The sequence below is a fragment of the Desmodus rotundus genome, chromosome 7 (genome assembly GCF_022682495.2).
Source record: "Desmodus rotundus isolate HL8 chromosome 7, HLdesRot8A.1, whole genome shotgun sequence".
Classification (NCBI taxonomy): Eukaryota; Metazoa; Chordata; class Mammalia; order Chiroptera; family Phyllostomidae; genus Desmodus; species Desmodus rotundus.
The window spans coordinates 41,461,234-41,475,841 of NC_071393.1; the positions used below are offsets into that span (position 1 = coordinate 41,461,234).

The following is a 14,608-nucleotide window of genomic DNA, read 5'->3' on the forward strand; positions in this document are numbered from 1 at the left end:
TATTACTTCTTTGATGCAACTCACTACTCTTGCATTTATTTTGATATTTAATACTTTAATGAATATTACTAACATTTATCCTTTTCTAGCAATTCTTTTAGACTAAGTCTCTAACTGGTAAATTTTATGATAATTTAAATCTCCAAAAATGTCTTCATTTTGACCTCACACTTGAAAATCAAATGTATGTTGGGTATATAATTTCACATTTTAAATTAATTTTATTCATCACTTTGACAATATAGAGGGCATGGCAAAAAATGCCCCTTTTTATTACAAAATATTTTATTACAAAATCATAAGAATATAATTCTGTAACGTAACAATGTCACACTCAAGCACACCAAATGACATTTTAGGTGAAATGTTCAAATTAAAACTATAAATGATTATACCCATATTATTACCCTACCAACCACACTCAAGCAGGCATTCAATACTTCTGCTGGACCCTGTATTACATTACTTCATATATATATCAATATATATTTTTTATTTGGAAGCATTTTAGATGGTCTCACTACTCTGGTGTTCTCATATTTCACTGAAGAACATATTTATTTTTAACATTACTTATAACTTAAGAGGGTTCTTCTAATTGATGGATATATCTTATTTTAGTTTTAGGCACCTTCCCTCTTTGGTTTTCTTCAACTTTAGCCTGATTTTCACTTCTTTTGTGGATTTTGAAAGTTATGTTTGCTATATGTTGTAATTTCTGGAACCATCTCACAGTTTCTTAAGTTCTATGTTTTCTATTTTACTCTTCTGTTGTCGACATTTGGGAGAAATTGTTCCTGCTGACATTACTGTGGATTAATTGTCTCTTCATCTGTGCCCATCGTGTTACTGAGTTCTCTACGTTGCTGCTGCTATTTTTGTTCAATTAGAGCAATTAAGGATCACGAGACAAACCTGGTGAAGCCACTGGACATATTCATGAGAGCCCCATAATCCAACTCAAGAGAAGGACAAAGGCGAATTCCCCAGGAGGGCAGCAGAAAACGTCCCCAGGATAATAACTGTGCCATAGACCTACAAGAAAGGAATCCAGATAGGACAAAACTGAGATTCCCAGAGGGAATGTTTTCAAGGGGAAAAAAAAGAGGAAATCCATTATTATGGGCTGAATTTTGACGCCTGTGCCTCCAAACAAAAATTATGTTAAAATCCTTACCCCTGGTACCTCAGAATGTGACCATATTTGGAAAGAGAGTTGCTGCAGACGTAGTTTGTTAAGATGAGGCAACACCGAAGTAGAACGGGCTATTAATCAGATACAACAGGTGCCATTATGAGGAGAGCAGAGGCGCAGAGGCAGGAACACATGACAGGTGGGGGGGTGCTGGGCAGGAGAATGCCATGTGAGGAAGGGGGCAGGACTCAATGTACTGCAATGGCCAGCTAAGAAACGCACCAGACTTTGGCGGGAACATGGCCTGCTGACCCCTTGATTTCTAGCTCCAGACTTCCAGACTCCAGACAATACATTTCTGTTATCTTAAATCATTCGGTTTGTGATCATGTGTAATGGCAACCCTAGGAAACTAATACATCCAACAATTACACAATTGAAACAGACCTTGCAGAAAAATTATGCTAAGAAGCTGTTGGAAGTTATGTAAAAAGTTAACGGCGTGCAAAAAATGAATAAATTATAAAATAAGGCAACTTATAAGCTAAACCAACAAGAAAATAATAAAGAATAATCATCACAGCACACTAAAATGTTTATCTATGAATATTTGCAAAGGCACAATAACAAATGCATTCTATTGAAGAAAAACAACTTAAGCACTGTAGGATGATGGGGAATCTAAAGATAATAAAACGTACAAGACCCATTTTGAACTGCTTTTGTTTTTTAGACCCAAAAGCCTCTACCCTTCCACACACAACCCCAAATCCAACCTCATCGTGTGTTTTGTTGTTTAGTTTCTGAAGTTCTCCAAACTCTTTTTTATTTCTGGATCTTTTCCTATGTCCTTGGCTATGTCTGGAAATTTAACTCTCATTTAAATTAGGTCTCGGTTTTGATTAGGTGAAAGTTTGTCTGGAAACCTTCACTTTTCTGGGCAGGGGTTCATCTTGACATTCTCACAACCCTGCGTAATGCCCTTATGTGAGCACTTGCTCTTTCTTTTTATATATATCCTCTAACTGTAACCCTCACAAGGACACAAAATGTGTCCATATTCCATGCCATGATGGGTTCTACATATTTTCTTTTCATTAAACAAATAAATATTATAGCAAATTCCATAAGACACAGATGATAGATGAGACAAAATAATCAAATAAAAAAATAGAATACTACTTATATGATGTTATTTTAATGTAGTCATACTTCACTTCCAACTCCAGATATGAGAATCTTGTGGATTACTTGCAAATCTGCATAGTTCTAAGGGCCCTGCACCTTTCTTGACTTAATATCTAGTGGTATGTTTAATTTTCATAAAAACCCAGAGGGGGTGCAATCAGGGGAGGGAGATGGAGATGGCTATGGTGGGGCAGAGGCAGAAAACTGTACTTGAACAACAATAAAATTTAAAAAATGGAAAAATGTAATACAAAAGAAAGAATGTGATATATCCTTTATTCAGCAACCCTCATAGTTAGGAAGTTCTTTCTGATATCTAATCTAAATCTTCCCTACTGCAATTTGAAATCACTTCCTTTCCATCCTTAATGAATTAGACATGGAGCTGGTAACCACTGTCACCTGCCTCTTATAATTTTCATGTTTAACTTTATTAGAATTTATACCTAAACATTCTCTCCTATATGTCATTTTACGCTACATAGCTATTGTCTGGTTTATAACTCTTAAGAAATATTATTCGGTCTTTTTAGTACACTTTCTAGCTTCTATGTGTATTCCATACACTATGGAGACCAACCTTAATGAGTTTGTAAAACACCAAAAAAAAAAAAATTACTCCCTATATCCTAATACTTTAACTTCTTACATAGATAACATCATAATTATATAGCAACTGCTAAAGGATACATTTTCTACATCACTTCTAGTTTTCAAATCTAATTTTCATTTTTACATTTGAAAACATACATATATTTTATTTTCTGATTTTAAAACTATAACACCATGTACTATTACTGACAGAATATATCAGCAGTGATATTATCACATAGAATTGAATCACTTTTAGAGTCTCGTTTCTCAAGTCATAGAGTAAATTATTTTTTAATTTTTCTTATAAACTACACCGAATTCATTTTTGTTAATTAGTCAAACATTGTGCCAAATACCTTTAAAAAGCACATATAGGAAACATCACTATTATTTTTCTTTCAGTTGATGATAATTAATATTTATGCACATATTTCTTTGAACAAAATATACGGAACAAAGTGAACGCTATTTTCCCACTTCTGTCAAGCTTTCTCAGTTTAGTACATCAGATGTCAATTCAGATTGAGTTCTTAGAGTGTCTGCTTGCCACCGGGGAGTGGGACCCCTGGGGATTCTGCAGGAATACTGAGAGATTGATAGAATAATAAAATGTTCTGAGGACCTCAGAGCACATTTTTTGATAGAAATAAAAATAAAAAGATAAACAAATAAACCCATTTTGAAAAAAGAAATACAGTGTTGAGAATGCATTCATAGCTAAGCAAGTAAAAATAACCTATTATCCAACATTCTGTAGAACCACTACTGGGATGGTTAAAAAAATTACTCAAAAGTGAAGAAAGTATAAAAATTCAGGACTGCTTCACTGACACATGTTTTTAATAATTACAATCTTCATTTACCTTAACACTGAAAATTTGTGGCTCATAGTTCAAATTGGTCCTTACTATGGACATAGAATATGAAAGAAAAATGTTTCAGAAATTGAAAACATTTTAATTATTTCAGTTTAAGATCATTTCTACCAGAATAAACAAGAGTTTATTCACTTTAGTCATGAAATCAGTTTTCTACAGACTTATAGGTAATGTTGATGTACTGGATTTATATATTTAGGAATATTACTTTCGAGATATTTTACTTTGTTTTGAATACATTCTGGTGACACATTTGTTTCCAGGATAAGACACATACATTCCATACTTCTAAAGATATATTTTTATTCATTATAATTAGTTTTTATTAACAATAAATATATATTACCTCTTTATGTATATTTAATAAATACTCTGAGACACAATTAATGCTATGATATTTTCCCAATTTTAAATGCAATATATCAAATAATTTTGTAAGCTGTGTCTCTACAGAAAATTCTGGCTAAAACAAGCCATTTTACATGTTTATGCCTGTTTAGATTCCCAGGGACCTGGGTTTATCACGGCTCTCTGTTACTGCTCTGTGTTGTTTTACCTTCTGGTATTAAAATAAAAGCATCATGAAAATTGCAGGTTCTTAAATGCACTTCCAGTCCTTGTGTATTCCTCTGACAGGCAGCGTACAAAGTGAGTCCTTCACATGTACAGGTGACCTTTTTCTCATGAATGCGGCTGACCTCCAACCTCCTTTGCAGATTCAGACCCATATACCCTCCCCTTTTTATGTTTTTTGTTCCCATGAGTGATCCCTGTGTACACTGTTAAGTTTGTTGTCGATCTTACTAGTAGTTTGGTGACCTGTTGTTTTTTGTTTCAGGTAGAATAACCCCCCTGGGTTTCCTGCAATAGATGTCTTCTGGTGATGATTTCACTCGTGTGTGGGCTATAAAACTGAAACCCACAGGCACAGACAATAGTATGGTGGTTACCAGAGGGAAGGGTGTGGGGAGAGTAAAGGGCAAAGGGGGCCAATTATATGGTGATGGAAGATGACTTGACACTGGGTGGAGGGCACACAATGCAACATGCAGATCATGTATCCTAGAAATGTACACTTGAAACCTGTGTGATTCGATTAACCAATGTGACCCCAATAAATTTAACTTAATAAATGAATAAATAAATAAATACTAAAAACTATAGCAAACATTATTTTGAAAAAAATCGACTCCTTCAAATGAATCACTTTGGAAAGAAACAGGGACTGATGAACTCCAAGTAAGAAAAGGTCAAATTCTGTCAAGGATGTGTGTTTCCTACTCTATGCTTTTAAAACTGTCTTTAAAAGAGGCTGTTGGGTTGGGGAGCAAGTTAATCAACATGCCAAAGGCAAAATCTGAGAGCTTCTGTAAGAGACACCTGGTGAACTGTAGCTTCAACTAAATCCATATAAAAGGAAACCGGTATTGCAACCTGCCCCTCTGCCCTGAGGGGGCGCCACACTGGGAAAATGAAGTGCCCAGGGCCACTCTGATAGACATCAATGAGCAATGGCGAATTGTTGGAAAACCCCCTTTTATTATTACTGTGGGATTTTAGTTAAATGCCCGTCAATTTCAAGATTTTGCTTAGTATATTATTTCTGAATTTGAAAAAATACTTTATCTTAAAACTCATATCCACTTAAATGAACTCACCTAGCTACTCTGTCTACAGTTAGGATAGCAAGTCTCGTTTTTCCAAGTCATCGTTTTATTTTCGTTCCCACACATTTTGCTTTCCTCAAGATCTGTAATGCTATAAGGTCTCCAGAGTTCCTTAGCACTTGTGTATGTGTAAGTGGTGTGATTCTAGGGCTGAAAAACAAACTGCGGCGGGTTCTGGCATTTTCTCCTTTTCTTGAACATCTGTGAGTGCAACGTGTTAATGGGCTATATTTAGGATGATGTTCACTATCGGATAGATATTCAATATTATTTTGGTCTTTAGGCAGTTGTTTTGTTCATATTGCTATTCACTAGGTTCCCATGAAAACACAAATGTCTTTAACAAAAGGCAATTGGAAAATTATGACCTGTAACTGTGTGCTTGTACTCTCAAGAATGAGCCCTTATTTAATGAGGTTATGTACGGATCACACATCAAGAATGTGATTGTGCTGATTGTCCTAGTTCCCTTCCTGCTATGAAAGGCAAATCCTGAGTAGCGCAAATGGTCAGGCCTCACCAACCTGTGAATAAATATAAAGTCATGTTTGCATATTTTAAAAAGCTTGTGTTTCCTCCTCATTATTGCTGCATCTCAAACTTCACAGCACACAGGCACGCTCTCCTTATTACTGGGAGTCTACCAATGCCCTGGCTGCTGTGCTCGGGGAGTGAGTGCTGGCCTGCGAACTGAAAGCTTGTGGTTAATTCTCTATGAGGGCACCTGCGTGGGTTGTGAGCCAAGTCCCCAGTTGGGGGCGTGCAAGAGGCAACCGATGGATGTTTCTCTCGAACATTGATGTTCTCTCTCTCTCTGTCTCCCTCCTTCCCCTCTCTCTAAAAATAAATAAATAAAATCTTTAGAAAAAAAGAACAGAACAAGAGAGCATGTCACTTGCTCTTACAAGGTAGTGTGCCCTTGTAGCTGCTCCGGGTCTTCCTTTGCTGCTCCCCCAGTTTCCCCTGCCCATTGTGCCTCAAAGCATCCCAAGGGGTGGCTTATTTCTACCTGCCACTGACGATTCTTAAGAGATAAGCAATATCCTTTCCAGATGTGTTTATCCTGATACTCCAAAATGTCCCCTTCTCTGTGATACAAGAATAGTCCTGGGTTCTGAGCAGAGGCTGACAAAGAGGCTATCTTCTCAACTCTGAGTTAAAGGCATTTATAAGAGGGGCCCCAGTAAAAACTGGAATTATCTTCTGGAGGGTGGAGCCCTTGTAGTACAGGCTTTCCTCCCTAAGTGAGTGTTCTAGGAACCCACCTATAACAGTGCACCAGCTGGCGTTGTTGTGAGAGGCTGTGTTCCACTTCTGTGAATTTGTCTGAAGACTCTTTCAAAGTGTTTGCCCATTTTTTGAGTGCACCTGCCCACACCGCACTGAGTGCTCAGCAGTTTTTGACCAACAACGGCATCACCCACCCTCCCTATTCACCAGATCTTGTCCCGAGAAACCTTTTTTTGTTTCTTTCCCAGGATGAAAAAAGTTCTCAAAGGAAACATTTTGCAGATGTTGAAGAGGTGAAACAAAAAATGGCAGAAGCACTAAAAGGCATCAAAATCGAGGAGTTCAAAAACTGTTTTGAGCAGTGCAAAAACATCTCGATAGATGTATTGCATCAAACAGAGGGCACTTTGAAGGTGACTGATGTTTAAACATGTAAGAATAAATACACAGTTTTTGTATAAACAAATTCCATTTTGGGGGTCGCCTCTCATATATTGGCTCAAACCATAGTATTTGGGCCCAAAATATCTAGAAATTACTCATGAAAGTTTTTCTTCCTCCTCCTCTCAGCTGCTCATTTCTTCCAAGTAAAAATCAACAAAAACCACTCGTGACCAAACTACAGAAATATAGTCTCTCCATTCAAACACACGCAATAACGCATTTCTCTCACTTTCTCTCTCCACCCCACATACAAATAAAGCAAACTTCCTCAGACATATATCTCCAGCACATCTACACCTATCAATAAATTTTAATACCTCTAGTATACATATTAACTTCTTTTTTTAATAAGAAGCAAACCAATTACTTACTTACAGTTAAGTGTTTTCTTAAAATAAACATCATAGAATATCGAACAGACAGGAAAGAAGCAGACCTGTGCAGAGCACATACAGGGTCCCCAGGACGTCGGGCACTCAGCACGGACAGCCACGGCACTGATTAACATTTTCTCTAGCAACTAGGTTAAAAGCCCATTAGGATGATTTGCTTAAAATGAGGAAGCACCCTGCCCCAAATAAAATTTAAGTATCCACCTCTAAAGACAAAGGAAAATGCAACTTTTATGTGAGTATTTTGCCAACGCTGTGTATCAAAAACAAAATGCAGACAACTTTAATTGAACAGCAATAAAAAAAAATGTAAAAAAGAAAAAAAAAAAACCAATCTGCTGCCGTCTCATCCAGAGTGCGTGCAAAATTCAAATGGCCTTGTGAGATTTGAAACAGTTCCGTTTGCTATGTCTACACCTGCTTTACATCAAGAAGTCTATCAAACACATGTTTACCCTTGAATTAGTGAAACACCAGTTTGACTCACGTGTTGTCAATTGTTGTTTGCAGTACCATATATCTAACAAGTTGATTTCCTTTGGGTATTGTACTGAAGAAATAAAACGACATTCATCCAATATTTCAGCATGTGTCAAACCCTATGCTAATGGCTTCACAATATTAAGAAAAACTCTCAGCATAATGAAAATGCAGATTTGCAGAACATGAAATTCGGAGGTATGAAAAATTGGAAGTTGTCAGCACACACGAGACGTAGGGACAAAACATATAGAGTAACCATAGAAACCAACAGCAAAACAGCATGAATGAGAACTTGTGATTGTTGCCTCTAACTCAACTAAGTGGAATGCCAGGGGACTGACCAAGTCTAAATATCGACTGTGGACCTTCTGTGATTGTGGACTTAAAAAAATCCCAAACAAGGTCTCTTCCTTGAAGCCCCATCTCACAGGGCCTCACCTTCAGATCCTGCTTTCAGTTTGCCCCACAGCTCACTGCTGGGACTTTTTAAAGTCCTTTCTCTCTGTGAGTTTCATTTTAGATAGGTTCTATTTCTATTTTCAATTTCACCAGCCTTTTCTTCTACATGTCTAATTTGCCATTAATTCTATCTGGTATATGTTTTATCTCACACATTGTAGTTATTCCTCTTTAAAAGTTCAATTTGAATGATGGTTAAATCTTCTAGTTCTCTACTTAAAGCATTCAATCATTCTTTAACCTTCTTGAACATATACAATACAGTTATACTGCTTCAAAGACCTTTTCTGCTAATGCTATTACAGTCAACAGTTTTAATCAACAAATGTTCTCCATGTGAGTGTTATAAATTTTTTGCTTTTTTTTTTGTGGCATGCCTATAACTTTACATTGGATGTTAGTACAAATTTTGCTTTGTTATGTGCTGGATATTTCTGTATACCTACAAATATTTTGAGCTTTATTATGACATATGCTTAAGTTACTTGGAAACAGTATAATGTTTTATTATACTGTTGAGGGACTTGCTTTTAATGTTTCTTTTTTTGGATGGGGATATAGCAGCACTTATTTGAGATTTTACTTTTTCCCACTCCTGAGTATTCTACAGTACACCCCATGAATTATGAAATTTCCCACACTTACTTCTAGAAAAGTCACTGTTTCTAGCCATGTGTGAGTTCTGGGGCTTTTTTCCGCTAATCCTTTTTGGTAATCCTCTCCCACTTTGGGTATTTCCCTCACATGCATCCTGTTTAGTCCTCAACTGAGTACTGGCATGGTATTTGCATCTATGGAGTGCTCCCTCTTCGACTCTCTCCTCCCCAGGGCTCTGCCCTGCAAGCTCCAGTCATCTGGGCCTGCGCCATCTCCCAGCTCTACTCCCATACTCAGGACGACGGACGGGGAGGCCCCATCTTGTTTACTTTCTCTGTGCAAACGTCTCGTATCTCTCTTCAGGCAATACCCTGAGCAATTGCAGTGTCCATCTCATTTGTGTCTCACCTCTGAGAGACTGGGGATCTTTGTTGCCTATTTTCAATATCTTAAAAACATTCTGTCACGTATCTTTATTGTTTTTTTCCTTGTCACCCCAAATTCATATATTGAGTCCTAGCAGTCAATGTGTCTGTATTCGGATATGGGATTTATAAGGAAATATTTAAGGTTAATTGAGGTCTTAACAACTGTGCCCTGATCTGATAATATTAGTGTCCTTATAACAAACACCTGAATGCTGTCTCTCTCTCCCTTCCCTTCCCTTCCCTTCCATTTTCCTTTCTCTCTCTCTCTCTCTCTGTCTCTCTCTCCCCCCTCCCCAAGAAGTGCATGGAGGAATGTCCACATGATACCACACGGAGAAGAGGGCCATCTATAAGCCAGAAAGAGAGCAAAGAGAGCCCTTGTCCCAAACTAAGTCTGCTGATATCTTGGTCTTAGACTTGTGGCCTCCAGAATTGTAAGAAAATTCATTTTTGTTGTTTAAACCATTCCATTACCACAGCACAAGCAGACTAATATAAGCAAGTAGACAAACCTTTTCCCCGTTAGTCTATCTTGGCCAGAAGCAGACATCTTGGTTAAGGAATTCTAATCATGCCCCCGGCACGCAAAACACAGAGGCTTTAGTGACACAGAGAAGATGCATGGAAATTCTATCAGCATCAGCCAGGTCCATTAATGTTAACACTAGCACCATTCACCAAACATTTAATCATGGTAGAGTGCTAAGTGCTTTGATTTTCTTATATCGTTTGTTTCTTTTCAAAAATCTACAGAGAAATCTAGAACTTCTTCTATTCAAAATAACACCAACTGTTCCTGGACTTCTAAACCACCACAGGCAGTGGTGAGGACGGATGTAGAGAGTTTTCTGTGCTATAGTCACCTGTCACAATCCTTATGCTTGTTCTTATTTCTCTCTTGACACCAAAATTCTTCCTTGAAACATATGCATACGGACTAGTCTCATTAGGTATCCAATTTCACCAAAGAATTGCAATTTATAAAGAGTCAAATGACTATGTTAGAACTAAAAATACACATTTGGAATTAGGATCTCGCAGGTAGACTAACAGCAACTTAAATACAGCAAAGCAGTGCATTAGTAAAACAGAAGTCAGATCAATAGAAAATATTGAAACAGCCGTAAAGAGAGGAAAAAGAGAATGCAAAATATAAAGTTATATGAGACTTGTAGGACATAATAAAAGTTATCTCTGTATGTAGAGGTGAAAGAGAGTGGATCCGAAGAAATAGAGAAGAGAAAATGTCTGAAAATGTTCCAAAAATCATGAAAGACAGCAAGATGAAGCCACTGATTCAAAAACCTCTGAGAGTCCCGAGAAAGATAAATACAAAGGAAACCACTCTCAAAAACATCAGAGTAAAACTTCTAAAAAACAAAAGCAAAAAGAAAAGGTTAAAGCACCAGAAGAAATGGAGGCACACCTTCAGAGGAGCAACGAGAAGACTGCAGGTTTCATAGTAGAAATTATGGCAGCAAACAGATAATGGAGGGACACTTCATACTGCAGAAAGACATTAATTGCCAATCAAAAAGTCAATGATCAATAATGTAATCTCCAAAACTACAGGTAAAAATAAATACATTTTTAGACAAACAAAAAGTTCGGTAGTTTTTGCCGGGAAACATGCATTTGAAAACAAACAAAAACCCACTAAGGTAATTCTTCAGACAGAAAGAAAATGATCTAGAAGAAAACAGGAAATAAAGAAAGGAAGGGATAGCATAAATAATGGTAAACAAGTAAATATAAGAAATATCAATAGGCATGCGTTGGTCATACTTATTGATATATAGGACCTCTATTCTGGAATGAAAACCCATATGTCAAACTTTCAGCTCAACATCTCCTGTTTTACGTCTAATATACACCTCCATCTTAATATGTACAAAATGGAAATCATGGTCTTCTCTCCAAAACTATTGCTTCCGTTACCTATTTGGCCCTATCCCACGTGACACCTCTCTTTGCTTACTCTGCTCCAGCACAAGATTCTCCCTGTATTTTCTCAGGTCTCCAGGACTGTGCCTGGCTCAGAGCCTTTGCAAGTGCTATTTCCTCCGCCTAGGATGCTTTTCCCACGGAAACGTGCATAGCTACCTGTTTCACCTCTTTCATTTTCTTGAAATCTATTCTTAGGCATCTTCCTCTCGGTCACACCTCCTGACCATATCATTTTTAACAGCAACCACACCCAGTACTCCCTAACCTTATTCTCTGTCTTATTTGTACCTATGCATTTTACTTGTTTTGTTTTTTGTTCTTCCCTAATGAAACCTGTTTTATGTAGGTGGGTATTTGACATATATCTTACTGAATTAGAGTATCCACACTATGAAAAGATAGCCAATCATGCTTGTTCAGTGAAAAGAAATCCGCAGCAATACTTGAAAGTATTATTTTTATAACACACAATTTACAAATGTAGAAAACAAAGTAAACAGTTTTATCCGGTTCATTGGCAAGTAAGTATTGAAATCAGAAGTAACACTCAAAATAGTACAACTCATAATCCTTTTTCTTTACCATTGGACTGCACATGTGATCTTTCCAAATCTCAAACTACTCACAGAGAGGGTTTGATCAGTTCTTGTTTTCCAGCTGAGGACTTACTGAGCTAATGTACACAGGGAGTTTTTAAGACAGCCATGTAATTCTTTTAATGCATCTTATCTCCGAGAGCTATTCTCTTAGACTATTTCGGTTGAAATTGATGTCTACTCATGGGGGCCTCTTAAGGGGAGAAAGCAATAAAGGTCTTTGCGGGACTTCCCAGCCTCAAACTGCAATCAGAAATATTCACTGGGATTTTTGAACTTAAGACATTAATTAAAGGAGTCTAAAATCATATGTAAAATGTCGTTGGAAACATAGCAGCCATATTTCCCACAAGAGAAGCAAAGAAAGAGGGCCTCCAAAGAGAAAGCTAAAAATGAAGCCAACTCAGGGGCAGGCAGAAGTGTGGGAGAACACTGACTGTTTTTAGTGTGCTTTTTGTCTTACTGATTTTTAGCAGAAAAATTCAGAAAGACATTCCCCCATACTGTGGCCTAATTGTTTTCAGGGTTCTCTATTTTTAAAAAATTTGGCTTGATATCAAATCTATTTATTTCCATGGCATAAATAAAAATGTAATTTTCTGTGTATATAAAAAAGGAAATATATAAACATAATTTTGTGCTTATATATGAAAGGCAATTGCCAAAATACCATTGCTTAAATTGTTTATATTTTCACAGTGGTTTGAGATGAGACCTTAAAATAATCTATATAATAAAATAAGTTTTATACCTTTTAGTGTGATATGCTTTCTATCACAAGGTATCGACTTGGAAGAAGTACACTAAACTTTTTCCTTGTCCTTAGGCATACCTATGACTATTTTTGCCCTGAGAACTTCAAAACACATGTGTGTCAGGGCAAAATATATTTCGAAAATAAATAAATAGACAAAACTTAATACTTATAAAAATGTAAATTATTCAATAATTATACAGTAGTGACAGGCTTGTTTCCATATGGGGGACTTCTGATAAAAATACAGGTTTGTTCAATTGAAAAATATAATCTGACTTCTCATTAACTCAGATATGAAATGTTAAAAGTGTTCATTATAGAAGGAAATAGTACAGAGTTGCATAATTCCACATCGTTTAGTGTATATCTTACATGATTTCAAGACCATCATTAGAATATAGTTGGTGGGAATTTATATAAGTACTTCCTTATTTGATCGTTATTCTATATTTGTAATAGTATTTCTCAGGGTTTAAAAAGACTATTACGTTACTGTTTTTCAGCTGCTGGATTTGACGAGCTCTCCTGAGACCTAGGCCTCTTCCCAGGCCGACGTTCACCGAGGGGAAGGCGGTGTTTCGTTTCTGCGAGAGAATCTTGAAGCCAATGGCAAGAAGCCAGCCAAGTTCCAGATGGGCATCTCCCAAGATCTCCTGAGCTGGGGGTGAACTTGGACCCCAAGAGCGAGCTACAAGAGCTGAATACCATAACCGAGGAAATTGAAGTAGGTGGCAGTCGGAAAGCTATTATAATCATTGCTCTTTTTCTTCAACTGAAATCTTTTCAGAAAAATCCAAGTCCAGCCAATACACAAATTGGACAAAAAGTTCAGTGGGATGCACGTTGTCTTTACCTCTCGGAAGAGAATGCAGCCTAAATAATTCAAAAAGCAACACAAAGAATAAGCAAAAACGTCCCAGGAGCCACACTCTGACAGCCGAGCGTGATGTGATCCCGAAGAACTGGGTTTTCCCAAGTGACATTGCGGGCAAGGGAATGCACTGAACCTGGCAGGCGGCTGTCTCTTAAAGGTTCATTTGCATAAAGCACGTCCTGGAACACAAGCCTGAAACTTCTGACGTCTGTAAGGAGCTCACCAGCAAGGATGTTCATTTGGAATTCCCAGAGTTTCCGTTGTAAACAAAAAGGACTAAATAAAATATTCAAAATAAAAAAGAATATTAAAAAAGAAAAAACTCTTTCTACAAATAATATTGCTTCCTTTCATTCAGGAAAGTGTTATCTGAGTATACACCCAAGAGTTCTGTGATAACCAGTCTGTGCTACCAAAAGGCATATGACACATTTCATCCACAGTTTACCTCCCTCTCTCCTTACTTTACCTCACTGCCTATCTATATTTCACTTTAAACATTGAAACACTGCATCCCGATGTTCTTAATATGAAGAACAATTAAAGTTCCATTCGTGTTTAATGCTTGCTTGCATCCATTTATTCCTTTTATCACTTCTCAAGGATTATTTTTCCCTGTTTTTAAACCATTAAATGAATTACTACCATGAGATTTAATTAAGCTTCATTTGCAACATTTTTCAGGTCATTCATAAAGCTAAGGTTAAGACTGATCCCTGTATCAGCTCCCTTCAACGTCATGGTCTGTTATTTTTCACTGTTCTTCGTTGACTATCCTTCAGCATGTTGTCAATCTTGCTGACAACCCTCAAAGGACAGGGACTGAGTCAATTTTTCAGACAAGGTAATACAAAAATATGAAACAACTTTCAGTGTCTTATGGTAATGGATTCTCCTATAGCAAAATTCTATCAATGAGTAAAAATTATTTATAAAATA

General features: G+C 36.9%; 1 pseudogene; it reads left to right on the top strand.

The window, feature by feature from the left end:
* Nucleotides 1–13,935, top strand: part of LOC112316981 (small ribosomal subunit protein eS7-like) — a 30,814-nt pseudogene extending 16,879 nt beyond the window's left edge.
* The last annotated feature ends 673 nt before the right edge of the window (nt 13,936–14,608 follow it).